We start from the raw sequence: 27,289 nt of genomic DNA on the forward strand, positions 1-27,289 counted from the left end.
GGCACACAGTCAGTCAGCACAGATAAAGAAAAGAAAACAATTTAAACCAAACTTCGCTTCAAATTAAAGGGCAGGTTTATTTTTAAAGGAAAAAAAAAAATCAGTCCTCAACATAAATGTGTGTCTGGACAAAAATGTCCCATACAAAATTGGCTCTGCCTGAAATTACTTTATGTATAATGATTTCTTCCTTTAACGGTTGAGGGTTTTATTGCACTTAGATACGTATCGGTGCATTGTGTATACAAAAGGTGCACCCCAGGGCTATGGGGAGGGAAGCACATTTCAGCAGCCTAACAGCAGCCTCAGAAGGAATCGCCAGCTTTTCTAGACTCGCCTTCAATGCACACAAGGACTTTCTAAGAATTTAGTAAGATCTAAGAATTTAGTCAGCTGGGTCTGCCATCATAAAAATATCAGAGACTATGCCTTAAGCATCACACAATTCTTGTCTCTTCACAGTTCTGAAGGGTGACGTGCCCAAAGTCAAGATTACAGAGGGGCAGGGTTTCTGGCCAGAGCCTCTTCCTGGATCTAGATGGCCACTTTCTAGTTGGGGGCTCACAGGGTCACATGGAGAGTTGTGGTTTGTGCTCTCTGAGTGTAATAATGGACACAGGTCCCATTGACTTGGGACACCACTCACTACCTTTTTTAACCTTGAATATTTAAGTTAACTGCTGATAACACATTGCAGGGAGGAATTGGGGGTTTGGGGTTTGGGGGTCACGACATGTATAGTATCCTTTAATTGCATGCAGCACTGGGAGTTTTTGCAGGTTGTCACTTCTGTGAAATTATCTGAGAAGCATAACTCCCATACATCACATGCTGATACCCAAGCTTTGGATACCAGAGGTAGCTACTGGGGTTTGGGAAAGCGGGGGTTAAAGAACTACATATGTAAAGCTCTTGGTTTGTGGAAAGTGAATTCTCCATGACATTTCTCAATCAACTACACCACAGAGCCTGCCTCAGAGCCTGCCTCAGAGCCTGCCTCAGAGCCTGCCTCACTGTTCACCCGCACCAGCCTTTACACCTTTAGCGCACTCAGGCTATTTGAGTTTTAACTGTTTGCAATTACTAATCACCTCTTTCTATGTGTGTGAGATATGTTTGTATATGTTTGTATGTGTGTGCAAGTATGTTTGCAGGTGCATGCACACATGTTGATGTTACTGTCTTCTACTCCTCTCCACCCTAGTTTTAAGTCAGGAGAGCTTTTGAGCCTGAAGCTTGCTGACTCAGCAAGAGTGGTGGGCAGGGAGTCCCTGGGCTCCTCCTCTCTCTGTCTTCCCAGGGTGGAGAGCATAAATGTGTACCACCATGCCCAGCTTTTACAGTGGTTATGGGTTCAAGCCATGTTTTCATGCTTGCACAGCAAATTCTTCACCTACTGAGCTGTCTCCATCCCCCCAACACATCCACATATTCGTGCTTCTTCTCTATCATCTATGCCACTAGTTTAATTAGAAACTCATCTACAGTGGCATTCTTCACCATGAGAACATACAGTCATGATGCCATGCTGCAAATTGCTGTTATTTTGCATATGTAGGTTTTCCCAGAGTGGTCTAAACATCTCACTACCAGACCTTCCAGCAGCTTGACTGCTGGATAACCAGGCAACAGGGCACATGGAAGACTGGATAGAAGCTACAACAAAGGTCAGTGGGAATAGCCTGGCCTTTTCAGTTCTAATTAAGGAATAAAGTGCTGTTAAGCACAAAATACAGAATTTCATTTTCAATTAGGGTTTCGGACACATAAGTTATTTGCCTTTAATGTTCTCTGTATGCAAAGAAGATGGACTTTGTTAGGGATCAGAGTGTGGTATCAGATACTTTAAAGAGTTTTCTTCATAGATAATATGATGTAAAGCTTTCAAGCTTCATGTGATCATATCAGTGACCAATTTATCGCCATGTAACATGGAGGCTAGGATGAAGTCGCTCATAATTTGTCAAAAAAAGCTAAGGGCTCCATCCTACACAACATATGCTTCCTTTTCCTGCTGGGAGAGAAACATCTACCATTCTGGCTTAACACTTTGAAATGATTTTGCTTGATGCTGGGGTCAAATGATTTTATTGCAGGGGTCACCTGCAATAAAAGTGGCATGGGGATACCAGTGGGAAGTAGGGGGTTCTCACTGGGAATGAGCTGGAGCAAGAATGCTTTCCCCAAGCTGGGCCTTCTCATATCATATCCCACAAGGAAGGATGTAGCTCCTGAGACAGTGCTTAAGGTTTGACCGTGAACTAGAACACAGCCAGATGAATAGCAAGGGAAAGCAGATCCCAGAACACAGAGAAGGGGAAAGCTGGGGAGCAGAAAGGTGCACTCTTGCACTAGCAGGAGTTGTGGGAAGGCTGGCTGCAAGTAGAGTTGTATTGGAGACACTTAATGGTTTTATTTGCTTTTGAGACAGAGAGTCATGTATCTCAGAGAGGCTTTGGAGTTGACACATGGCCAGAGACCTTGAACTTATCATTCTCTCTTTTCTACTTCCAAGTGCTAAGATGACAGATATGTGCCACTATACCCATTTTATGCAGAGATAAATACTAAGCCCAGGGATTCATGTATACTAGATAAAAAGTCTGCTGGCGGTTATATCTCCAGTTCTTTCAGGAGACTTTACCCAAGGAAAATTGCCTGTTGTACCAATATTATATCTACTGTTGTTCTAGACACTGTGTGTCATGCATTTTGTTGGTAAATTATAAGGGGAAGAAAAATCTTATAATGTTTAAATTAGTACACCAAAGCTGCTCCCCCAATTCTATGCTGTATGTATGTGTTCATATTTGTATAATCAGAGAAAACACTACTGATTTTCTGGTTTTTGTCCTTTCTTGTTATTGCATAACAGTTTACTCATGGCAATAGTATCAATAATGTACATTGATACTATTACTATATACATATAGTGCGTATATATGTGCCTGTCAATGTATGCATGTGTATGTGTAAACTCTCAAATAACAAATTTGTAAAAACCTTTCCAGCCCCAGGTGTGGAGGCACATACTTTTGATCCCAGCACGCAGGAGGCAGAGATAATCTCAGAGATGAATTATATCATTAGGTTAAAAAGTTTTCTTTTCCAAATAGAAGGAATAGAAGACAAGAATGGTGCAAAGGAGCATCCTGACTGCTTTGGCAAACAGAGGGTAAATTTGTCAATGAGTTATCACCTCAACAATGAGGGGCTAGCACTCGCCTGTGCAACACTCCCTAACCAGGAGCAACCAAGCAGATTCTTGCAAGAAATGAAATTAATTATCTCAATTTACCACATACACAATATTTTAGGCATTAAGTATACCATTAATATATACAAACACTCCATGTTGTTCAATGTTTTATTAAATTCACTTATCTTGCCCTCTCACTTTGTTATTAAATTACAGAATAAAAAGCACTTCTAATATATTCTGTGTCAGATAATTGTATTTATTTTTTTCACCAGCTCTCAGAAATATAGTCCTCTCACACAATGTCTAGAAAAGGCTCAGATTCAAGTTCAACTAGAATGAACTGAGTACCTGCCATGTACTAGACAAAGTGTTCCTTCATAAGTGCAAGGATTCCTTATCTAGCCCCGGTTTTATGCCAGAGAAGGGACACTTAGACATTTCAAGTATGAAGTTGTCACAATTACAGAGCTTAGAGAAGAGTCACAGCCTTGGAAATGAACAGGGAAGTTATTGTTTATATCTCAACAACTGAAAAACACAAACTGAATTTTGAAATGACAAAGGACTTAACATTATCCAAAGAAGAAACAGGTGGGTAAGCTCATGCAAAGACATTCAGCATCTCTAGTGCTTACTAAGCTCCTATGTCATAATTATTAGATTATATATATATATATATATATATATATATATATATATATATAGTGTTGGCAGGACATGAAACTCCTTGTTGGAATACCTGTGCATTGTTGGTTAGGAATGTAAAACACTGCAGGCATGCAGGCAGACACTGGGGAAAATAGTATGGCATCTTGTCCCAAAGGTAAACCTAGATTCACTTTGTGACTCCAGAAATTGTGGTACATTTACACAGTGGAATACTATTCAACAAGGAAACATGAAAACATGAAATAAGGAAATCATGAAATTTGCAGGCAAATGGTGGGAACTAGAAAAGATCATCCTGAGTGAGCTATCCCAGAAGCATAAAGACATACAGGGTATATATTCACTTATAGGTAGATATTAGACATAATATAGGATAATCATACTAAAATCTGTACACCTAAAGAAGCTAAGCAAGGAGGAGGACCCTGGGTAAGAGGCTCAATCTTCATTCAGAAAGGCTAATGGGATATACATTGGAAGAAGTTGAAAATAAGGAACGAGACAGAAGCCTACCACAGAGGGCCTCTCACAGAGTCTACCCAGCAGGGTATTAAAGCAGATGCTGAGACTCATAGCAAAACTTTGGGCAGAGTACAGGGAATTTTATGAAGAAGGCAGAGATAGAAAGACCTGGGATGCTCTTGAGCTCCACAAGGAGAACAATAGAACCAAAAAATCTGGGCTGAGGGGTCTTTTCTGAGACTGATACTCCAACTAAGGACCATTCATGGAGATAACCTAGAACCCCTGCACAGGGGTAGACCATGGCTGCTCAGTCTCCAAATAGGCTCCCTAATAAGGGGAGAAGCTGCTCTCTCTGACATAAACTCAGTGCCTGGCTCTTTGATCACCTCTCTCTGAGTGGAGAAGAGCCTAACCAGGCCACAGAGGAAGACCATGAAAGATAGTCCTTATGAGACCTGATAGGCTAGGGTCAGATGGAAGGGGATGAGGTCCTCCATTATCAGTGGACTGGGGAAGGGACATGGGAGGAGATGAGGGAAGAAGGTAGGGTGAGATTGGGAGGGAGCAAGGGTGGGGCTACATCTGGGATACAAAGTGAATAAATTGTAATAAATAAAAATTATATTAAAAACAACAGCTAAAGGCTATAATTGGAGCAGATACTTGCTTGCCTTTGTTTATTGCAAAACTGTTCATAGCAGCCATGCAAGGGAAACAGACTGTGGTCTTAACTATGAAGAGACACACAGGATAGAAACATCCTGGATCAGCCTTTAGAGGGAGGAGCATATGCAGACAGGGTCTTCTGTAGCCCAAGTTAGCAAGAATTAACCTCCTAAATCCTGTGGTGCTACTTTATCTGGTTTACATGGTGCTGGGGATTAAACCCAGGGCTCTGTGAATTCTAGGCAAGCACTGTATCAGCTGAGCCACATCCTTCCTTGTTTCAGTCTTAAGATGGGAAGACACTGAGCCATTCAACAAGAGGAATGCGTATCACCCTGAAGACACGACAGCAAGAGAAATAAGGCACACCTGAAAGGAGAAGTGCTCTACATGCATGAGGCACTTAGAGTGCTCAAACTCAGAGGGGTGAGGAGTAGACCAGTGTGTGCTGGAGCTAGAAAGGCCTGGGATGAGGACTCAGTGTTTCTGGGGCTACAGGGACTCAGTGAGGCGGATGAAGCAGATGCTGAGATAGATGGTGGTGACATGTGCAGAACTTTAGAGCTGTCTCCATGTTATTGTGCTATACAATTAAAATAGTTAAAATGGGGTCATCACCAATAGTATTTATAAAAAATCCAGATTTAAGGGATCATAATATGAAACCATGGGGCCATATTTCAAGTTTACACATCCCCTCAAAGCTAACCTAGACAAGTGTGACTTTGAATCATTTAGTTGTCTATTTAAATGACAGCTTAAGCAGCATGCGTAAATACCAGTGATGTGCTGAATAAAGATTTTGACTGCACCAACTGCTAACTGGCCCTCTGGGAGGGAATTAGTGCTGTCTCCACCACCACAGTCATAACCATGTAATGGGCTCACACTCCCCAGGGCCTCCTTCTGCTGCTCTCTCTTTCTGAGAGGTAGAGCTGTTTTATTACAGAGATCATTTCACATTTCTCTGTCCTTTGCACCTCTGAGCTCTGAACTAATTCCTTCCTCTGTACTTTGAACAATACAGACTGAGGGATCTGTGAATGTCCTATGGGAAGACCTGTGTGGGAGCAATTGCGGACCTTGGACCAGAGCTGTGAGCACCAGAGACTTTGAGAGTGAACACATCTGTCACCCACACAGGCCAGCCTCGAAGTAAAGCATCCACACTGAGAGCACCAACCAGCTCAGCACAAAGCAAAATGGCCTGTGTGCTGCTCACCCCAGGGTGTTGCTGACTGGGAAGGCTCTCAGAGTTCTCTTACTCCACTGCCTTTATTCTGGGTGGAATGGGATGATGTTTAGTGACAAAATGTAGGCAGAGTGTGCTCTATTGTAGACCACCAAGAGACACTCAAGTTTTTAGCAGAATTATTCACTACAATAACTTCCCAAAACAAAGTTTTAACGAGGATAATCACATCTATAACTCAAATCTACCTCTCTTTTAAAATGAGTATTTTGGGTGTGTGTCAACACAGAGTGATGTTGAGAAACAGAAATAACGATTTATGCCATCAGCTTCAAGAAAGAACAGAAACATGATTGTTAATGATGTAAAACAAAAGAACCATATTCCAGGTGGTATTTTTGAAAATTTGACAAAAATTTCTGGTTAATGATAATAATTGACAAGATACTTTTTGCTTATATTTTTTAAAAATTTTTATTAATTACAGTTTATTCACTTTGTATCCCCCTGTAACTCTCTCCCATCCCTCACTCTTCCCTTCCCATTTTCTCCATCCCTCCCTCCCCCTTCTCTACACATGCCCCTCCCCAAGCCCACTGATAGAGGAAGTCTTTCTTTCCTTCCTTCTAATCCTAGTCTATTTGGTCTCATCAGGAGTGGCAGCATTGTCATCCTCTGTGGCCTGGTAAGGCTGCTCCCCCCTCAGGGGGAAGTGATCGAAGAGCAGGCCAATCACTTCATGTCAGACACAGTCCCTGTTCCCATTACTAGGGAACCCACTTGGATACTGAACTGTCATGGGCTACATCTGTGCAAGGGTTCTGGGCTATCTCCATGAATGGTCCTTGGCTACAGTATCAGTCTCAGAAAAGACCCCTGGGCCCAATTTTTTTCTGTTTCTGTTGCTCTCCTTGTGGAGCCCCCATCCTCTCTAAGTCTTACTATCTTCCCTTTCTTTCATAATATTCCCTGTACTCTGCCCAAAGTTTAGCTATAAGTCTTAGCATTTGGCACTAACCAACAAAGTCAAGACTTGTATGAAAAAAATTTCCAGTCTCTGAAGAAAGAATTAGAAGAAGGAATCAGAAAACGGAAAGATCACCCATGCTCATGGCTTGGCAGGATTAACATAGTAAAAATGGTCATTTTACCAAGAGCAATCTATAGATTCAACATAATTCCCATCAAAATACCAACACAATTCTTGAAAGAAAAATTCTCATCTTCATGTGGAATAACAAGAAAGCCAGAACTGCCAAAACAATCCTCTACAATAAAAGATCTTTTGGAGGTATCTCCATCCCTGATCTCAAGCTGTACTATAGGGCAACAATACTAAAAACTGCATGGTACTGGCATAGAAACAGACTGGTGGATCAATGGAATCGAATAGAAGATCCTGAAATAAACCCATACAATTATGGACACTTGTTCTTTGACAAAGATGCCAAAACCATACAATGGAAAAAAGATAGCATCTTCAACAAATGGTGCTGGCCTAACTGGATGGCTACATGTAGAAAAATACAAATAGATCCATACTTATCACTCTGCACAAAACTAAAGTCCAAGTGAATCAAAGACCTCAACATAAAATCAGACACACTAAACCTGTTAGAAGAAAGAGTGGGAAAGAGCCTAGAACTCATTGGCATACCTGAATGGAACACCAACAGCACAGGCTCTAAGATCAACAATCAATAAATGGGACCTCATGAAACTGAAAAGCTTCTGTAAAGCAAAGGACACTGTCATCAGAACAAAACGACAGCCTACAGACTGGGAAAGGATCTTCACCAACCCTATATCTGACAGAGGACTAATATCCAGTTATATATAAAGAACTCAAGAAGTTAAACAGCAACAAAATCAAATAATCCAATTAAAAAATGAGGTACAGAGCTAAACAGAGAATTCTTGATAGAAGAACATTGAATGGCAGAGAAACACTTAAAGAAATGCTCAATGTCATTAGTCACCAGGGAAATGCAAATCAAAATGACCCTGAGATTTCACTTTAAACGCATCAGAATGGCAGAATGGCTAAGATCAAAAATTCAAGTGACAACACATGCTGGAGAGGTTGTGGAGAAAGGGGAACCCTCCTCCACTGCTGGTGGGAATGTAAACTTATACAACCACTCTGGAAATAGACAAGATTATATAAAATATGTTATATATATATATATATATATATATTAGATATGGATAATTAAATTTAATATAATTACATAAATCATTGATTGTCAATTAATGAATTTTTAAAATAATTTTAATTAGTAGAATGATATATGAGTATGTGTTATATATGATTACATATAATATATAATATATAGATATCAAATAATATATAATTATAGTGACAATAATAATAGAAGGTAGAAGCAGCAGAGTTACAGAAAACAGGGTAAAAGGATCTGAGCTCTTCATTTCTGTCAGTACTGTCATCAAATACCTCGCAAGAGGCAACATATGGGAGGAAGGAAACCATGATCACAATTTAAGGGTATAGTCATGGACACCTTGTGTCTCCAAGGACCAGGAAGAAGAGAAAGGTTGGATTGTAACTTGGGTTGGGCTATTACCAATAAATCTTGCCTCTTCCTGGCTAAGGCCTCAAGCACAAAAGTTCTCACAACCTCCCAAAACAGCATCCCTAACTACGGACCAAGTTTTGAACCTGGAAGCCTTGAAGGGTTGCGAATGGCCCAAGCAGATCCTCCACAGGTCTCTCCCAGGCCTGAATTGCCACAAGCACACAGGTCTGTGTGGAAGCTGATGATGGACGAGAATGTGAATGTTGGCGATTTGATTTTAATACTTGATTTTGCTATCAACCTAAGACTCTCAAAAAAATGAGTAGGAGAACTAAACAGACAACTTAGCAAAAAGTTTTAATTTACCAAATATGTTCATGACAAGATGACCCAAGTCCCTAGTCACTGACAAACACAAGGTAAACTGCAGTGAGATCCAGCTGCAAACAGAGGAAACTGTCATTTGAAACCTATACAAAAGCAACAATGCCAAGAGCCAGTGAAGCCTAGATCAGCTGCACTGATGGTGGGAATCTGACATGGAAGGGCTAACATAGAAGGGCTAACATGGAAGGGACTGGCATGTTCCTGAGTGGGAAACAACGTGACCCAGCCATGCAGCTCTTCCGTATTCGCCCAAGAGCCGGAAAACACCCATTGACACCAATGCAAATGAGCAAGGCAGCGTGATGCATAGCAGTTGGTATCTGGCCTCTACCCAAGGGCTTGTCAAAAGGTGACTGAGTAAGTACACATGAGTGTTCAAGGACTCACCAAGACTCCACTCATCCACACTGACACACAACTTGGGTGATCCCAAAAGCATGGTGTCAAATGAACCACAGCAGAGAGAGTGACAATTCAAACAGGCTTGGAATATCAAGTGTGCCATGTCACTGATAGGACCTTGTCAGGAACTTGACATTTTCAAAAACCACAGTGTTGGCTGTCAGAAGTAAGCATGGAGGGCAGTGACTATGGAGGAGGTGTGCGGGGATTTTCCCATTTGATGGAAACAGTCTTTCTTGAGTGTGGTGGTAATAACTTCTTTGGAAAAAAAATGTGTTAAAATTCAGAATAGAAGAGGGGAGAATTTTGCTTTATGTTCATTGTATCTTAATAGACCAAACACTTCAACCACATGAAGAGGATACCTCTTTTATTAGGTTAGGCTTTTTCTACTTTTATTTCATGGATGGGAGTGCTGAGGTGTAAAGGAGAAAGGCTGTGCTGGGGGGTGGGGCAGGGTGGCAGACATGTCTGTCTAATAACAGCTGCATGGGACTTAATGGCTTCCCAGCTGCGTGTGATAGGAGAATGTGTGGTCAAGCATACTTCAAGGTCAGGCTGAGAAGACTCTTCATCATCATGTCTCTCCCGAGTCTTGGTGGATGTCTTCCATAAAGTTGGTTGGTTCTTGAAGATGTGTATTTTCTGACTGATCCTGGAACATTTAGAGTTGCTTTTATGCATAAGGATTAACTGATGTTCAGTTATTTCTTTGATATCTCTTTTGTGAATAGCTCTTCCTTTTTTGAGTACTAAAAATATTGCACTAGAAGGAACAATAACAACATGTTTAGTTTAATAGTGAACCTCAAAAGTTGCAAATATTATCTGGTATACTTTTACAGATTCTAAACTTTGATAAATTTCACTGTATTTTTTTTTTACCTGTGTGGGATAAAGCTTTTCAACCTAGGTTGACATAGCACCTGAAAATTATTCAATAAACATTTAATTTCTTCTCTTTCCTTCCCTTCTCAAGCACATAACCCTATAGTACACATGTACACACACACACACACACACAAACACACACACACACTTCACTGTTCTTGAACAGACACTGTCTTTAAGATTGTATTTCTAACCCTGTGTGGCTATGGATTTGCGGATCACTCTAGTAACTAGTGAAATCTATTTGAGGGAAAGTCATACTTTGCTAATTTAATCAATTAATAAATGGATTTTGTCTCTGTGATACTTTAACAGCCCCATGACAGCACAAGGGAGCTCTGGCTTGTGCATTTTCCGTGGAGCCTAGAGCAGAGGTGGCCTCCCGCCACCATGCATAAAGCAGAAAGAGCATTTATGAGCCCACTTGCGTGAAGCTTGAGTAGGCAGATTCATGAAATTCGCTGAGATTTGGATTAAATTTAAACCGTTCTATGCATCTCTTCTTTTGATTAAGGCTGTGTGTGCAGTGAAAAACCTCACATTTGAATAGAACTTGGGTCTTTAAGAACTTTCAATGTGCACAAATCTAAATTGAGCTCCCCACTTGATCCTCAAGTGCACGGGAGGTCAATTTACATTCAGTATTAAGTGGGGACAAAAGAGGCGGCATTCCTCTGCATCTTTTCAGAATTTTAGCTTTGGATCAAAATTTATTAATATCGGGATCAACACAGAGGCAGTTCGCTCCCCTGGCACTTATTGTGAGAGCTAAGGCCCTTAGATAGAAGACAATTGGCATCAACACAGGAGGGAAAGCCCTCGTGTGTCTGCACCTTCATGTCCCCCCAAAGAAGTGCTTACCAGGGTGACCCTGAGTGGCCTTTCAGAGGCTTAGAAAGAAACACATCTCTTTTTATCCATAGTCTTTAGGGACACCGTTTATCACAGTACTTAGAGAAAAGCTATTCTTTTCACATGACTATGCCAGACTGGTCCTTTGCCTTTCTACACAGCTCATTTCTGCCTGCCCCTATTTCCACTTTTCGCCTGATCCTGAGAAGATGTGTTGAGAGCATCCTGAGGCTCAGGGCTTATTTTAATAACTATAAGAGATTCTCATCTTACTATCCAGGAGTTAAGGGATAAAAGGTGAGGTCATAGGTTGACAGAGGAGCAGAGGTACATCCTTATGCTATGCATCTTGCTGGGACAGGCTCTCCAAGTGCAGTCTTCACTGTTTTGATTTTTAAAAAAGTACATTTTTTACATATGCATGCGTGTGTGTGCATGTATGTTTTTGTATGTGTTAGCATGTAGGGTGGAAGTCAAAGGGCAACTTTCTCTTTATCATATGTGAATGTAGGTGATTACACTTGGGTTACCAGGCTTGGCAGCCATCACCTTTATCTTTGATGCAGTTTTTATTTTTTGTATTTTTCATTTATGAATCTGTGTGTATGTTTGTGTGTGGGTATTTGCATGTGAGTATAGGTGTCTATAGACACCAGAAGAAGATGCCAAAAATCCTGGAGCTGGATTTACAGACAGATGTGAGCCAACTGGCATGAGTACTGAGAATTCAGGGCAGAATGCCGTAACCACTGAGTCAGGCCGCTGCTCTGACTTTCACGTTGATGCAAGAACTCTAGCACACTGGCTATAGGTGCAGCTAGTCCAGAAAATAGAATAGATTCTGGTTTGATAGTAAAGTGGCTTCTGACAATGGAGTGAAAATTATGCTACAAAAAGTTGGCAAAATATTGCAGTTGTTGACTGTTTCCCACACCCATGTTTCCTATTCTATAGCAATAATCCACCTTAATGGTTCAGGCCTTGGGGCACTCACTGGCTCAACTGCTTCTCTTCAATTTCCAAATACAAGGCCTCACTTCTCCTCTGACCCCATTCTACCTGCCTGCAGGAGAGAAGATAGTGAATGTCTACGCAGCTTCCATCAATAGATCCAGATGAGACCACAGAAATAGAGGAGTTATGAAAACCAGGGTTGCAAGATGGCAAACAAAGCAAAACACCCCAAAAACCCACATCATCAAAACATAGCTTTGAAAGAAGTGTCCCAAAGACAATGTTGAAACTTCATCTTTGTGAATGAGCAACTGGAAAATGGCAGCACCTTGGCCCTTTATAGTTCCTTTTGTTTGTAAATAACTTTCAGACTCATTACCTGCAACATAATACTCAGCATTAAAACATTTACCCTGTGCCAAATAAACGGATTCAAAGTGCCCTGTAAAAGCATAGTTTCATCTGTAGAGTTTGTGATAAGGCTGGCACAGTGGATCAGTTTGTCAGGAATGAAGTTGGTTGAGTAGTTGTTAGATACAACAGCTGTTACCCGCTCTTCAACTGTGTTGCTGGGTGGCCATGCCTGGTCAGAGACAACACATCACATTTTTGACTGTGGGTTAGATAGGATGCCACCCAAAGAAAACTGGGACTCAGGCTCAGTTTGGTCAACACTAGGATTCTGCAGACTCTCTGTTACAACACGACTGCATTGTTTATGGAATCTCCCCAGGAAATACAACAATCCAAGTGTTAAAGGCATTTGTGAAAAATTGCAGAAGCAGACAACTCTGGTAGGTGATACACTGGATAGGAGTCACTGCCCGAGACTTGAATTCCATACAGCTCTTCAGATGCTTGTGTGAATTTGACTGTTACTTGAGCTTGTCCACTGTCGTAGTTGTTTATACTGCTAGCACAGATTACACAGGCTGAGTAATTTACCTCTCCTCACCATCATCTGAGTGACTCTTCCTTGCCTTCCATGCTTTGCTGGACTGAAGGCTGCTGAATCCACATACCAAAAGATTTCATTCACCATTTAGTTTGATTCTACCAGGTATTGTGGTCACAATGGTGTAAGTGTAACTAATGCAAAAAATTGGTACCAAGAGAAGGGTCATTATGATGACTTAGTTAAACTGTTATTTCTAAGGGTTTGGAGTTGCTTTGTGAAAAAATTTTGGGAAAAAAATGGAGAAGCATGCTAAAGGGACTATGGGATGCTGTAATCCTAGTTCAATGCATCATTCCAGTGAAAGTGTAGAAGATCAGAATACCAGTTCAAATGCACACTGTTAAGATTGCAATCTTTTCCTTGCTCATCTTTTCTTTTCTGTTTCCTGTCTCTTCCTTTTCTTTGCTTCTACAGTCTTATATCTGAATATCTATGGTAGTAAGTAAACCAGAGACAATGTGGTAACTGAGCATTTCATGCTTCCTGTAGCATTTGATCCCAGGACCCTTCTAGAGTCTTTAAAGAAGCCATATACATTACAGCTGAGACTGGCTGTGCTCTGAGGACATAAACCAGCTTCTTATGGAAGGGTTCTGGGTCTGACCCCAAGATTCTCCCTGTCTCTCTATCTCTCTCTGTCTCTCTTCTTCCCTCCCATTCTACCTACCACTCTACCTGTCCCTCTCCTTGGCTCTCTTCATATTCTCCTCTGTTCTTCCCCTGTACCCTGCTTCTCTCTGTTTCCTTGATCTTGCTGCTGCCATTCCTGTGGTTTCACAAGGCTTTAGTTTAGTGACTTGTTGATTGGGCTGCAAAACACTCAGCTCAGCACTCTGGTTATTCAGTCATCTCCAGGATTTAATTTTATGATGTATTTATTCTTGTCTTCACCTTTTCAATGAAATAGTTCTCATCTACCCTTTATATAACCTATCACTGCCCTATCACTGCAGGGGTGGGGGACTTCCCTATGCCCTAGACAAAATGATGGCCAGCTGACAGACCATTATTCAGACACCTGCTATCAGACTTTCTAATTGGCAGAGCCTAGAACTGAACAGCTGGTGTAATGGGAGACAGTGGTGTTCTTTTGAGTGTCTTTCACTAGGCCCACACACCTTTTATGTTATGGCCTGAGGTACTCCTGTACAAGCTATAGAATATAGATTCCATGTAGGGGTGGCAAACTTCTGGAAATATCTAGAATGTAGTTCTTTCAACCATGGGAAAGGTTTATGCTTCTCTGACCTCTGCCAGTGTCTTGAGGCCTCCTGAGGATAGAATGAGGTGCCTGGCAAAATGGAAAGTTGATGCAAAACAATTCTTTTCTTGGCATAGGGCTATGCGAGGAGGATGTTTGGCTGTCAACAGTTTGTCACAGATGTGGAAGGGTCTCAAGAGGCAATTCCTGATATTGGGAGTGGAGTTCTTTTCCTTGGTGATTAGTAAGTTTCTGTTATTCAAGGAAATTATTGTTCATCTATGCTTGTGTAGGCAACTCTAACTAAACACCGAGGACCACACATAAAAAGATATGCAAATTTGGAGGGAAATGCACTCAGAAAGTGTGAAATAGGAGGAGGAAAAGAAAAGCTAAGGCCAGAATATTATCAAAGTTTCAAAAGAAATAAGGCAAACAAAATAATTTTGGTTCAATACAAAATTAAAAACCAAGAAATGGCACCATAACATATGCTTGACAAAGGGAAATGGGGAGAAAAGAATACTCTGACCTTCAGTCTTTCTGTGGGCAAGGGACAGTCGGTTCATACATCTATGTATGATTATATAATGGTTGGTAGCAAATGCTACCAAAACAAAAGAATGGACAAACTGGGAAAGGCAAAAATATCCATCCCCTTGGGCTTTTTATGCTTGCTAGTGAGGACTTCTCTACACACCTGTTTCTCAGGCAGGCCAACCTCTACAGTAGCTTTGTGTTGCGTAAGCAGTAGATGTCTTACTTGTGTTCCTAATTTAGGTAAGAGTGTTGCTTTAAAATTTCACCCCATGGGAAAATAGCACCAGGCCCCACAGAATCTTGCTGCACAAACAGGAGCCACTAGCTGACACTGTTCACTGTTTGGAGAGAGCCAGGGTTAGACCTCTGGTGGAGGTCATTGCATCACTGAGCGCTAACATCTGTGGTTCATGTGTGAACATGAAGTGGCTGGGAATGTAATTAGATTTATGGATCTACTTTAAGTAGATTAATTTTTGCAATATTTACTTTTAACCCACTGCATTTAATATTATTATGTAGTCTTGGAAACTGCCAAATAAAATAACTCATAGTATGTAATCCAATGTCTTCTGTCGGCTGGCTTTCTCTGCAGGGCCAACTGTTATGATTTCAGAGTGAAGTGTCCCCCATAGACTCATGTGTTTGAACACTTGGTCTCCAGCTCATGACACTGTTTGGAATGATTATGCACCTTTGAGTGACTGGAACCTGCAGGAAGAAGTGGGTCACTGGGGAAGAACGTTGAGGTTTTATAGCCTGGCTTCATTTCCTGTTCATGCTCTGCTTCTTGACTGTGGTGCAATTGCCCAGCTGCCTCCCTCTCCGGATGCCATGCCTCCCCCTCAGGATGGACTGTGTACCCTTAAGCTGAGCCAGAATTAACCATTCGTACTTTAGTTGCTTTTAGTCAGGCACAGAAGGGAACTAGGACAACACCGAGGATTTGATGAGGTTGAGACGTTCCTCTGAGGGGACAGGTTGAGCTTGCAATTCTTGCCTCCAATATTGACTACTCTTGGGTATAAAGTATTAACAATGCATGCTTAGTTGACAAGCCCAGCTGAAATGGAGTATTAGACCCAAGAGTCTATAAAAGTATCTTTAAAGCAAAGCGTAGGGAGATGACAGTTCTCCTGGGAACTCTAGGGAAGATAAAAGTCATCCTCACTGGGCTGTCCTGAGAAAATACTACAGGCCAAACAGTTTAGCCAGTACAGCAGTACCCTCTCATTGCCTGGCGGCTGCAAGTGTAAGATCAAGGCATCGCTGCCTGGTTTTTCTTAGGTGGCTCTAATGTTCAGAAGCCTTGTTTTGTCTGTGTCCTCAACAGGCCTTCCATTATGACATGGCTATCCCCAAATCTCTTCTTGCATGGATTGAGATCCTCTGTACACACTCAGTTTAAATTGTATCTTCAAAAGCTCTGCTCCCAAAGACAGTCACACTCAGATGGGGATAAAGACATCTGCATATACATTCTGAACAATGCCATGGAGACCAGATAGTGTCTTCTAGGCCAGCAAAAAGAGGTTCCTGGGTAATGCCAATACTGTAGTTGTAGCTAGACATAATAATGAGTCAAGTTACCACTTGATATTTCAGCATAAACTTACAGAATAGCACTGGTCTCAGGACCCAAAAGAACATAGTATAAGAGTGAAATGTCTTTTCTCTTTCCCTAGTGCCTCCCATGAAAGAAGATGTCATTTGCTCTAACCACAATGCAAATGTATGAAACTGGTAGTACTTCCTTGTGAGCCAAGGACTATCTCTAGTGGAGCTTGAGCTACAGAGAATACTGGGATGGTAAAGGGTTCATAAACACAAAGGACTCTTACTCTTATTTTGTGGGAAATATCTCCCTCCAAATAACACCACACAAGCCGACAACCGAAACAGTAGCCATGTTGCTGATTCCATGCTTCAGGAGGGCTCCTTTTAGGGGACTTCTTTGCTCTTGTCACAGTCTCATTGTAAGTTAACTAGGACCTTTGTTTCTAGCACGATTTATTATTGTTATCATTACTATTATTATTATTTACAATTTATTCAGTTTGTATCCCAGTTGTAGCCCCCACTGTCATCTCCTCCTGGTCTTACCCTCCCTCCCTCTTCCTCCCCTATGCCTCTTACCTAGACCACTGATAGGGGAAGTCCTCTTCCCCTACTATCTGACCCTAGCTTATCAGGTCCCATCAGGACTGCCTAGATCCTCTTCCTTTGCGGGCTGGCTAGGTCACCCCACCAGGGAGAAGTGATCAAGGAGCTGGCAACCGAGTCCATGTCAGAGACTGTCTCTTCTCCTCTTACTAGGGGACCCACCTGGAGACTAAGTTATCTATGGGCTACATTTGAACAAGGGTTCTAGGTCCTCTCTATGTATGATCTTTGTTTGATGCATCAGTCTTTGCAGTCCTCCCTGGGCCCTGCTTATTTTGAGCTTTGTTGGTCTCTTTGTGTGGTTTTTGTACCCTCTGGGACCTTTCATATCCCCCTTCTTCCATAAGACTCCCTGTGCTCTGTCCAAAGTTTGGCTGTGAGTCTCTGCATCTGCTTCAATCCCTTGCTGGTTGGAGTGTTTTAGAGGATATGGGCTGGAGAGATGGCTCAGCCATTAAAAGGTAGGCTCACAACCAAAAATAGCATGTGGTTTTAATCCTAGACAATTGGTGGGCTGAGGCAGGAGGACTGAGACCAGCCCTATCCACACAGGAAGATCAAGTTTAAAACAAATGAAATACCATGCTCTCTGCTCAGTTTCTCCAGGGGAAGCAATAGCAGGTCAGAGAAGTGTCCACACTAAGGAAGACAGTTGCCCAACTTTAAATTTGAATGTGGAGACACTTCATTTGTCAGTCACATATGATGTCACCTAATTAAAATCTAATAGTTTTATGATAAAACAAGATAATATTATGTGTTTTCACAGGCCCAGGGGAATGAGGGGCTGGCATCACCTAGCCTGGCCACAGCTCTGTCAGACTACTGCAATTGTTGTCTGCCCCTCCAGACCTTAGGAAGAATACACAGAACTCCACTAGCCCTTCCATAGGATGAGCATAGATGGCATTTCCCATTCTAATGAGGCTTTGGTTCATGCCTCTCTTTTGTGTATGAGTCATGGGAATGCAGGCTTCTCTTCCATGACTCTATCAACTCCTTGTGGGCAGATGCTGTAGAGGAACGTGAATGGCAAATACCAGAAGGCTCCCTTTTGCTCTTTGATTAAGAATGGACTCATCAGCAGCCAGTTACAGACACTTAGTTGTATTCCAGAATTGGTGTTGCCAGTCACTCTGTTGCCATCTTATCCTTCCACTGTTTATTCATATTCTCTCCTCCTTATTCTTAAATGCATAAAATGAAATACACACAGACACACACAACACACATGCACATATACATAAACGTATGTATCATCAAAAGAATGTTGTTCAGATAGAAGAAAATAAAGTAAAAATAGTCTGAAGATGCTTGGCAGTCTGGGGTCTTCACAGCTGGAGAGAACTCTGCTCTGAGGCCCCTGAATGCGTGTGCATAACTTGATCAGCCTGGAAGAATGTGAGGATTGTGGTTAGTAATCAGCTGTAGGCACTTCTGAGGGGGAATCACATTTTGAAGCTCAAAGGTTCTCTAAATAGCTCTTGGGAAATGACCCTGCATCCCATTAAACACAAAAATGCATCACAAAGGACTTAATGCCAGAGGTAAGCCACTTCAGTTTCAGTCCATTGCTGGAGCCTGTGCCTCACACTCTATTAATCTGGAAAAACCAGAGCAGACAGTCTCTTCAGCAGAGGTGTGTGAGTGCATGTGTGTGTGTGTGTGTGTGTGTGTGTGTGTGTTTACTTGAAGAAACTTTTCTTTACACTTAAAAACATAAAAGCACTTTCTCTTTCCCCCTTCTTTTCCTCATTATTTTGTCTTTAAAAAAAAGCTTTTATTTATCTCTCTTTTATCTCTTCTCAAGCCTGTGGCAAATGGCACTACTTCCCATTTTACAAATCTGCCCCTTGCAGCTTTATCTGCGCACAGCTTATGACTTTTCTATTTAAATGGCTGATGTGGAATCAAAGTCAAATGTGAAGGTCAGGGAGGAGGGGCTGGTGCATTGTGGGCTGACAGAAACTGTGCTTACCTGACAGACAACACAGCAGCAGAGGTGCCCAGCCAGGTCCAAGAGCTGCTCCCAGCCAAACTAGAGAGCAATTCACACCTGTCATGTAGAACCTGAGGGATGCAGAACCTCCATCCTGTTGTCTTTAAAGCTGAGGAGATGGCTCAGTTGGTAAAATGTACAGGCAGGAAGACTTGAATTCCATCTCTAGACAGTCTGTAATTCGATCTCTGTGGTGGTTGAGACAGGAGGATTCCTGGGGCTTACTGGCCAGCTGACATAGACTCATTGGTAAATGAATGAAAAAAGAAATAAAAGGAAATGAAATGACTGTTCTTAGAAATGATAGAGGAGGAAATTTATTATAGGTGTGTTGGAGAGCCTAGCTAGGGACAGGGACATCTGGGAGAGTCCAGAGTGGACATGATCAGGCTGAGCAGGACATTGTGGGGGAAGAAATGACAGTGGACAGGAGAGGAGTAAGAGCAGAACCAGGTACATCAGCCAAGAGGGCAAAGGTACAGAAAGAGCAGATAGCCAAAATGGTTAGATTATATAGATAAGAGCTTCTCAGACCCTCTGTGCTGGACAGTTCAGGGTAGGGACAGGGTCTGCCAGCCAGGGGGACCTGTAACAGGTAGGGGCTGAGGGATGCTGGGAGAACCTGGTGGCCAATGTCCCTTCAATATGCTAAATAGGCACCTCAGCCACTTGTCCCACTTTAGAAACCTAACAGTAAGCTCCATGCCAGTGAGGCACCTGTGCAAACAGCTACGTGTACACACAAAATAAACAGATAAAGGGCTAGAAAAGTGGCTCAAGTTAAAGTGTATACTGCTCTTCCAGAGGGCTGGGGTTTAATTCCCAGCACACACCTTCAGCTCTAAGACATCAGATGCCTCTGATCTCTGCCTCATATGACTCTCTCTCTCTCTCTCTCTCTCTCTCTCTCTCTCTCTCACACACACACACACACACACATCTTTCTCCTTACACATGATTAAAATAAACATAAAATTGAACATTTTAGATAGTTTTATAAATATTAAAATAACTTGTATAAATATTGACATATATATTTATTAGAAATCATTTATTGACAATACTATTAACAATACAATTTTTCATACTTATAATTTTAAAGTTAATACATGGTAATCCTTCAGTTAATTTGAGTTTGAAACTTAATTATAACTATGTCTCCTCGAGCTGATGAATATATCTTGTTTAGAAGTCATTAAAAGTCTTTATAACTTGCAAATTGCAATAGCCACAACATGTCATACTATGACCACAGAGAACAGATTAACTCCCTACAATTTGGTGCTTTGTACTGGAGATTATTTTGCTCATTTGTCTAATTTTGAAGCCTGAGGAAAATGTGGCATGTGACAAAAAGATAATTGGTATCCTAGTTTCTTTTCTGTTTCTGTATGAAACACTGTGACCAAAAGCAACTTGGGGAGGAAAGGGCTTATTTGAACTTATACTTACAGGTCATAGTCCGTTATTCAAGAAGGTTGGGGTAGGAACTGAAGCAGAAGCCATGGAGAAAGCTGCTTACCATCTTACTCTCTGGCTTACTCAGCTCACTCATTATTCAGCCTAGGCCCACCAGCCTAAATGATGGTGTCACCCACAGTGGTTTGGAGTCTTCCACATCCATCATCAATTAAGACAATCTCTCACGGACATGGCCACGGGCCAATCTGTGTCTTTAGCTGAGCTTTGCTGTTCTCACTTGACCATGGGTTATGTCAAATTGGCAGTATAAACTAAGCAGGACAAAACATTTATTTTGTGTCAGTAGGAAAGCTCACTTCAGATCTGAAAAATGTTAGGTATGTCTCTGATACTGACATCTTCTTGGTAGTATGGATGGAATCCTGGGAGCTTGTTAAGCTTCTTACTGAGGGACCCTTGTAGACTGTATAAGCGTCAGATGAGGAAGGTCTCAGGGATCCTAAGCAATATCTGCCCCTTCACAGAGGCTGGACACTGCACATAGGAAACCTTGTCTCCCAGTCCCTGTTCAAAGCTACAATGTAAGCAGCAAGTTTCTACAATTGGCAGGAAAAGCTTCTCACTAGAGACTGAAACTTGCTACTTGGTTTCACTGAGGACTTCCATGAGGGTGGGTAACTGTACCAAGCACAGAATGCATAGTACCTGGATCTCATTCTTCTCCCTAAGGACATCTTTTTAGCTAACATCCTCTGCCTACAAATATCTCTTAAAGTCATTCTGTAACTAAGTATCCCTTATCTCACTTAAATGAGCATGCTATGTCTAAAGTGAGATAAAGCACACTTTCTACGGATATGCAGCCATTGATGCAGATTCCAGCAGCGTCCCAGAATGAGCAGCTAGGAGGCACTCATCATTTTTTAGTTTCTGACAGCAGAGACAGGAGAAGAGAGACTGCACAGTGATAGACCTTGGAGTCCATGGCTTCAGATCTATTTGCCCTCCAAGGGAACTCTGCATTCAAGATGGAAAGATTGTTATTCTCCTGTTTCCTGTAAAGGAGCTCCCTGGAAACCCTGCTCATAGCTAGCTTTCCTGCCCAGCGTCCTGGAGAATCTCATGAGTGATGCCTAAATTGTGTCAGGGAAATGTATAGGCTGATTGGGCCACCAGGAGCTGAGGGGCCTGTGACCCTCTTGGCCTAGCACTAGGCTGTCCTATAGACCCAGCTGCACTGGCTTCTGAGCTCTCCTTTTCCAGTCACCTCCTCTCTCTGCTTCTGTGCTGGTGCTACAAATATTAAAACTGTTTCTTTTCCACACCACTGGGTCAGAAGCAAAGATGAAAAAGTGTTATGTAAGTCCACCTGTTAGACTGCATGCCTGTAAAGGGGAGCCCAGTTTGTTCGTGGTGGCTATGGGTTTCAGTTAACATGAAAAGACATGTTTGAGTGTGATTTATGTAGGAGTGTCTGCGGTACTCTTTTCTTTAGAGATTACATAGCTTATGAAACCATTACAGGGGCACTTGGGTTAACAACATGCTATTCCACAGCTGATTAGCAACAGAATTAATAGAGACAGCGAACTTTCCCTTGACATGCGGCTTTTCTGCCCCAGTGAGTACTTAAAAGGCACAATCTGCTATGTGAAGCACTAGTATCAATGAAGGGAGGCAGTGTGTTCTCCTTGTTCCTGCACTGATGTGACCATAGTTCACCTCTACCATCAATAAAGAGCTACCATCTCTCCTCAAATAGTTCTCATGCCAGAGTGAAGCTATAAGCTGAAGGCGAGAAGAGAAGGTACAGTTTCTGTGACTGTGACTGAGGATCTCTGGTCAAGGTCACTACCAACTTTTATTTGCTTGAATGATGAATGATGGAGGAGCTCTTCACAAGGTCACTAGCAACCTCAGTGCAAGCAAGGCATTCTTGCTGATCCTTGCCAGTGGTCTTTCTGGAGACTTAGAGTCTCTGGATGCAGCTGTGTGTTTCCCATTCTTCCCTCCAACAGGGGTTAACATCACTACCCAGCACACCAGAGCACATCAAGCAGGATGTACCTCACATGACGGCCTTGCAGCCTGCCTGCGAAGACTGCATCTTCAGCTGCTTTCAAGCTGGCCTAGTCAGGACTTGCCATGGTAAATACAGGAACCCTGATCACAGCTCAGAACCAGCTGGAGAACCAAGTGAGTGGTGCCCAGTCTCACAGGGCACCAGCGTATTTCCACCTTTCCTGAGTGCACAGCTTTCCTCAGGATCATATGGACCCCTTCAGTTCTAGCATGGATGTCACTAGTCTCCACCTGCCTCTGAGCCTCTGCCAGAGGAAACAGAGAAAGACCTTGTGGCTAGCCAAACATCTTCAGGAACCTATCTGCCCCTGTACCCCTAATTACTCTGATGAGACACATGTAGTACCACAGCTGGATTTTGTCATAGATGCTTGGGTCTTTTTCTTCAAAGTTTCTGACTGAGCCATCTACTCAGCCACTTAGATATGCAACTGAGTTTGTTACACTGAGTCAACTTTACATATAGTTAGGGAGTCAGGCATGGAAACATGTATGGTAATCCCACATATCAGGAGCCTGGGGCATGGCATTATGACTCCAAGGCCAGGCTGGGGTAGAAAGTGAGACCTTATCACAAGCCCAACTCCACCACAGTAAATCATAAAGATAAGATATAAAGTTAAATGATACAAAAATTGAAATCAGAAACAGAGAACATAAGATTAACCCTAACCCTACCCTAACCCTAACCCTAACAACCCTAACCCTAACCCTAATCAGTTTTATATGCATTTAACTAGTTTTATATGCATTTAAAACTAGTTAAAAGAAGCACAAAGTGGCTGGATACAAAATCAACTCAAAAAAATCAGAAGCCCTCCTGTATACCAAAGACAAAAGGGCTGATAAAGAAATTAAGGAAACAACACCCTTCACAATAGCCACTAATAACATAAAGTACCTTGGAGTAACTCTAACCAAGCAAGTGAAAGACCTATATGAGAAAAACTTCAAGTCTCTGAAGAAAGAAATTGAAGAAGATATCAGAAGATGGAAAGATCTCCCCTGCTCATGGATCAGTAGGATTAACATAGTAAAAATGGCTATTCTGACAAAAGCAATCTACAGATTCAATTCAATTCCCATCAAAATACCAACACAATTCTTCATAGATCTTGAGAGAAAAATTATCAACTTCATATGTAGAAATAAAAACCCAGGATTACCAAAATGATCCTGTACACCTATCTGCATTGCCCACGTGGCACGCTGGGGTTGGCTACCCAGAGGCTATTTAAGCTGTGGGCTGGCTTTCCCCAGTTTCAGATGATTGTTCAAGGTTCCTGAATAAACTGCATTGAAAAAAAATATGGAAATCAGTGCAGAGAATTCTCAAAGTTGATCTATTGGGACTGCCTCTGACATAATCTGATTGGCCTGCTCTTTGATGACCTCCCCCTGTTGGTGGAGCAGTCTTACCAGGACACAGAAGATGACAATGCAGCCACTCCTGAGGTGATCTGATAGACTAAGATCAGAAGGAAGGAGAGGAGGACCTCCTCTATCAGTGGACTTGGGGAGGGGCATGCATGAGGAAGGGGGAGGGAGGATGGGATTGGGAGGTGAAGAGGGAGGGGCTTATGGGGGAATACAAAATGAATAAAGTGTAATTAATAGTAAAAAAATATTAAAAAATTAAAAAAAATGATCCTGTACAACAACAGATCATCTGGAGGCATCTCCATCCCTGATCTCAAGCTGTACTACAGAACAATAGTAATAAAAATGGCATTGTATTGGCATAGAAATAGAATAGTGGATCAATGGAATGGAATAGAAGACCCAAATTAAACCCACATACCTATGGATATTTGATTTTTGACAAAGAAGCCAAAACCATTCAGTGGGAAAAAGACAGCATCTTCAACAAATGGTGGTGGTCCAATTGGATGTCTAGATGCAGAAAAATGAAAATAGATCCATATTTATCACCCTGCACAAAACTGAAGTCCAAGTGGATCAAAGATATCAACATAAAACCAGATACACTAAATCAATTAGAAGAAAAAGTGGGTAAGACATTGGAACTCATTGGCACAGGAGACAACTTCCTGAACAGAACACCAACAGCACTGGCTCTAAGAGCAACAATTGATAAATGGGACCTTATGAAGCTGAAAGCCTTCTGTAAAGCAAAGGACATAGTCATCAAAACAAAATGACAGCCTACAGACTGGGAAAGGATCTTCACCAACCCTATATCTGACAGAGGACTGATATCCAGAATATATAAAGAACTAAAGAACTTAAAAAGCAGCAAATCAAGCAATCCGATTAAAAAATGGGGTACAGAGCTAAACAGAGAATTCTCAGTAGAGGAATACAGAATGGCAGAGAAACAGTTAAAGAAATGTTCAACATCCTTAGCCATCAGAGAGATGCAAATCAAAACAACCCTGAGATTTCACCTGACACCCACCAGAATGGCTAAGATCAAAAACTCAAGTGACAACACATGCTGGAGAGGTTGTGGAGAAAGGGGAACCCTCCTCCATTGCTGGTGGGAATGAAAACTTGTACAACCATTTTGGAAATCAATCTGGCGCTTTCTCAGACAATTAGGAATAGTGCTTCCTCAAGATCCAGCTATACCACTCCTAGGCATATATCCAAAAGAGGCTCAAGTAAGGGCATTTGCTCAACCATGTTTGTAGCAGCGTTATTTGTAATAGCCAGAACCTGGAAACAACTCAGATGTCCCTCAGTTGAGGAATGGATACAAAAATTGTGGTACTTTTACACAATGGAATACTACTCAGCAATTAAAAATGAGGAAATCATGAAATTTGCAGGCAAATGGTGGGACCTAGAAACGATCATCCTGAGTGAAGTATCCCAAAAGCAGAAAGACACACATGGTATATACTCACTTATATAGACCTATAAGATAGGATAAATATACTGAAATCTATCTACCTAAAGAAGATAAACAAGAAAGAGGACCCAGGGTACGGATGATCAATCCTCACTTAGAAAGACAAATGGGATGGACTTTGAATGTAGGGGCAAACAAGTAACAGGGCAGAGGTCCTCTGAAAGACTCTACCTAGCAGTGTATCAAAGCAGATATTAAGACTCATAACCAAACCTCCAGCAGAATGCAGGGAATCCAAAAAAAGGGGGGGAGTTAATATGACCTGGAGAGGACAGGAGCTCCACAAGGAACAAATATATCTGGGTACAGGGGTCTTTAATGAAACTGTTTCTCCAAACAAGGACCATGTATGGATGCAACCTAGAGCCCCTGCTCAGATGTAGCCCTTGGTAGCTCAGTATCCAAGTGGGTACCCTAATAAGGGGAACAGGGACTGTTTCTGACATAAACTTGATGGCAGGTTCTTTGACACCCCCCCCATCCCTCAGGGAGGAGCAGCCTTGCTAGGCCACAGAGGAGGACTTTGCAGCCAGTCCTGAAGACACCTGATAAAGCAGTATCAGATGTAAGAGGAGGAGGCTCTCCCTTATCAGTGGACTTGGAAAGGGGCAGGGAGGAGATGAGGGTGGGAAGGTAGGATTGGGAGGGAAAGTGGGAGTGGGATACAGCAGGGATACAAAGTTAACAAACTGTAACTAATACTAAAAAAATAAATATTTAAAACAAAAGGAAAAAAACAAAAAAATTAATTTGTGTTTGATAAAAAAAAAAATGAAGAAGAAGAAGAAGAAGCTGAAGCAACTGTATTCACTGTAGACAGAGATTTCAGAGCATGGAAATTTAGTAAGGATCAGAGATGTGTTCTGCAACGACAGAGCAATTATCTCTGCAAGGATGAACAGCATCTACAATATGACTCACATCCAGAGTCGTATTGTTAAAATGTAAAACTGAATGAAAAACACAGACATTGTGATACTTATACTTCAAAACTTAACAGCCCTCTTTCAGAAAATTATACATCTTGGGGGAAAGCAGACTCTAAGATCCACTGTTAATATACAGGTCTAAGTGATTGGTGAAGATTTCCAAGATGTCCAAAAAGCACTGGGTACAATTTCTTTCCATGCTGAGGTATCATGGGAATCCATGTGTTTGCCATGAAGCTCACCCTAAGGGACTTAAAATGTGACTCATCTCAAGGAGGTCATTCTCAAGACACAGTGGACTCTTTTGGACACAATGGCAGTAAATGGAAAGGCATTTCTAATTTTCCAGAGCCTAGAAACACATGCTCAGAAGTTGTCAGTCAGCACAAAATGAACTCGGTGTTAACTGTTTTGTGGGCTTGTTGTTTCATTTTTTTATTTTGGCATTTTTTGTCATGTTGGAATTTGTTTTGATTTCCCTTTTGTGGTTATTTATATGTGTTTATTATTTTACATTTTAAAATTTATTTTGTATTAATTACAGTTTATTCACTTTGTATCCCAGTTCTAGCCTCCTCCCTCATCCCCTCCTAATCTCACCCTTTCTCCCTCATCTCCTCCTATGCCCCTCCCCAAATCTACTGATAAGGGCGGTCCTCCTCCCTGTCCCCTCTAACCCTAGCCTATCAGGTTTCATCAGGTTTCCCTGCATTGTCTTCCTCTGTGGCCTGGTAAGGCTGCTCCCACCTTGGGGCATGCGGGGGGGGGGGGGGGGAGTGATTAAAGAGGCAGCCACTGAGTTAGAGATAGCCCCTGATCCCCTGACTAGGAAACCCATTTGGACACTGAACTGCCTGCCATTGGCTACATCTGTTCAGGAGATCTAGGTTATCTCCATGAGTG

Source organism: Meriones unguiculatus, chromosome 3 (assembly GCF_030254825.1).
Source record: "Meriones unguiculatus strain TT.TT164.6M chromosome 3, Bangor_MerUng_6.1, whole genome shotgun sequence".
Classification (NCBI taxonomy): domain Eukaryota; kingdom Metazoa; phylum Chordata; class Mammalia; order Rodentia; family Muridae; genus Meriones; species Meriones unguiculatus.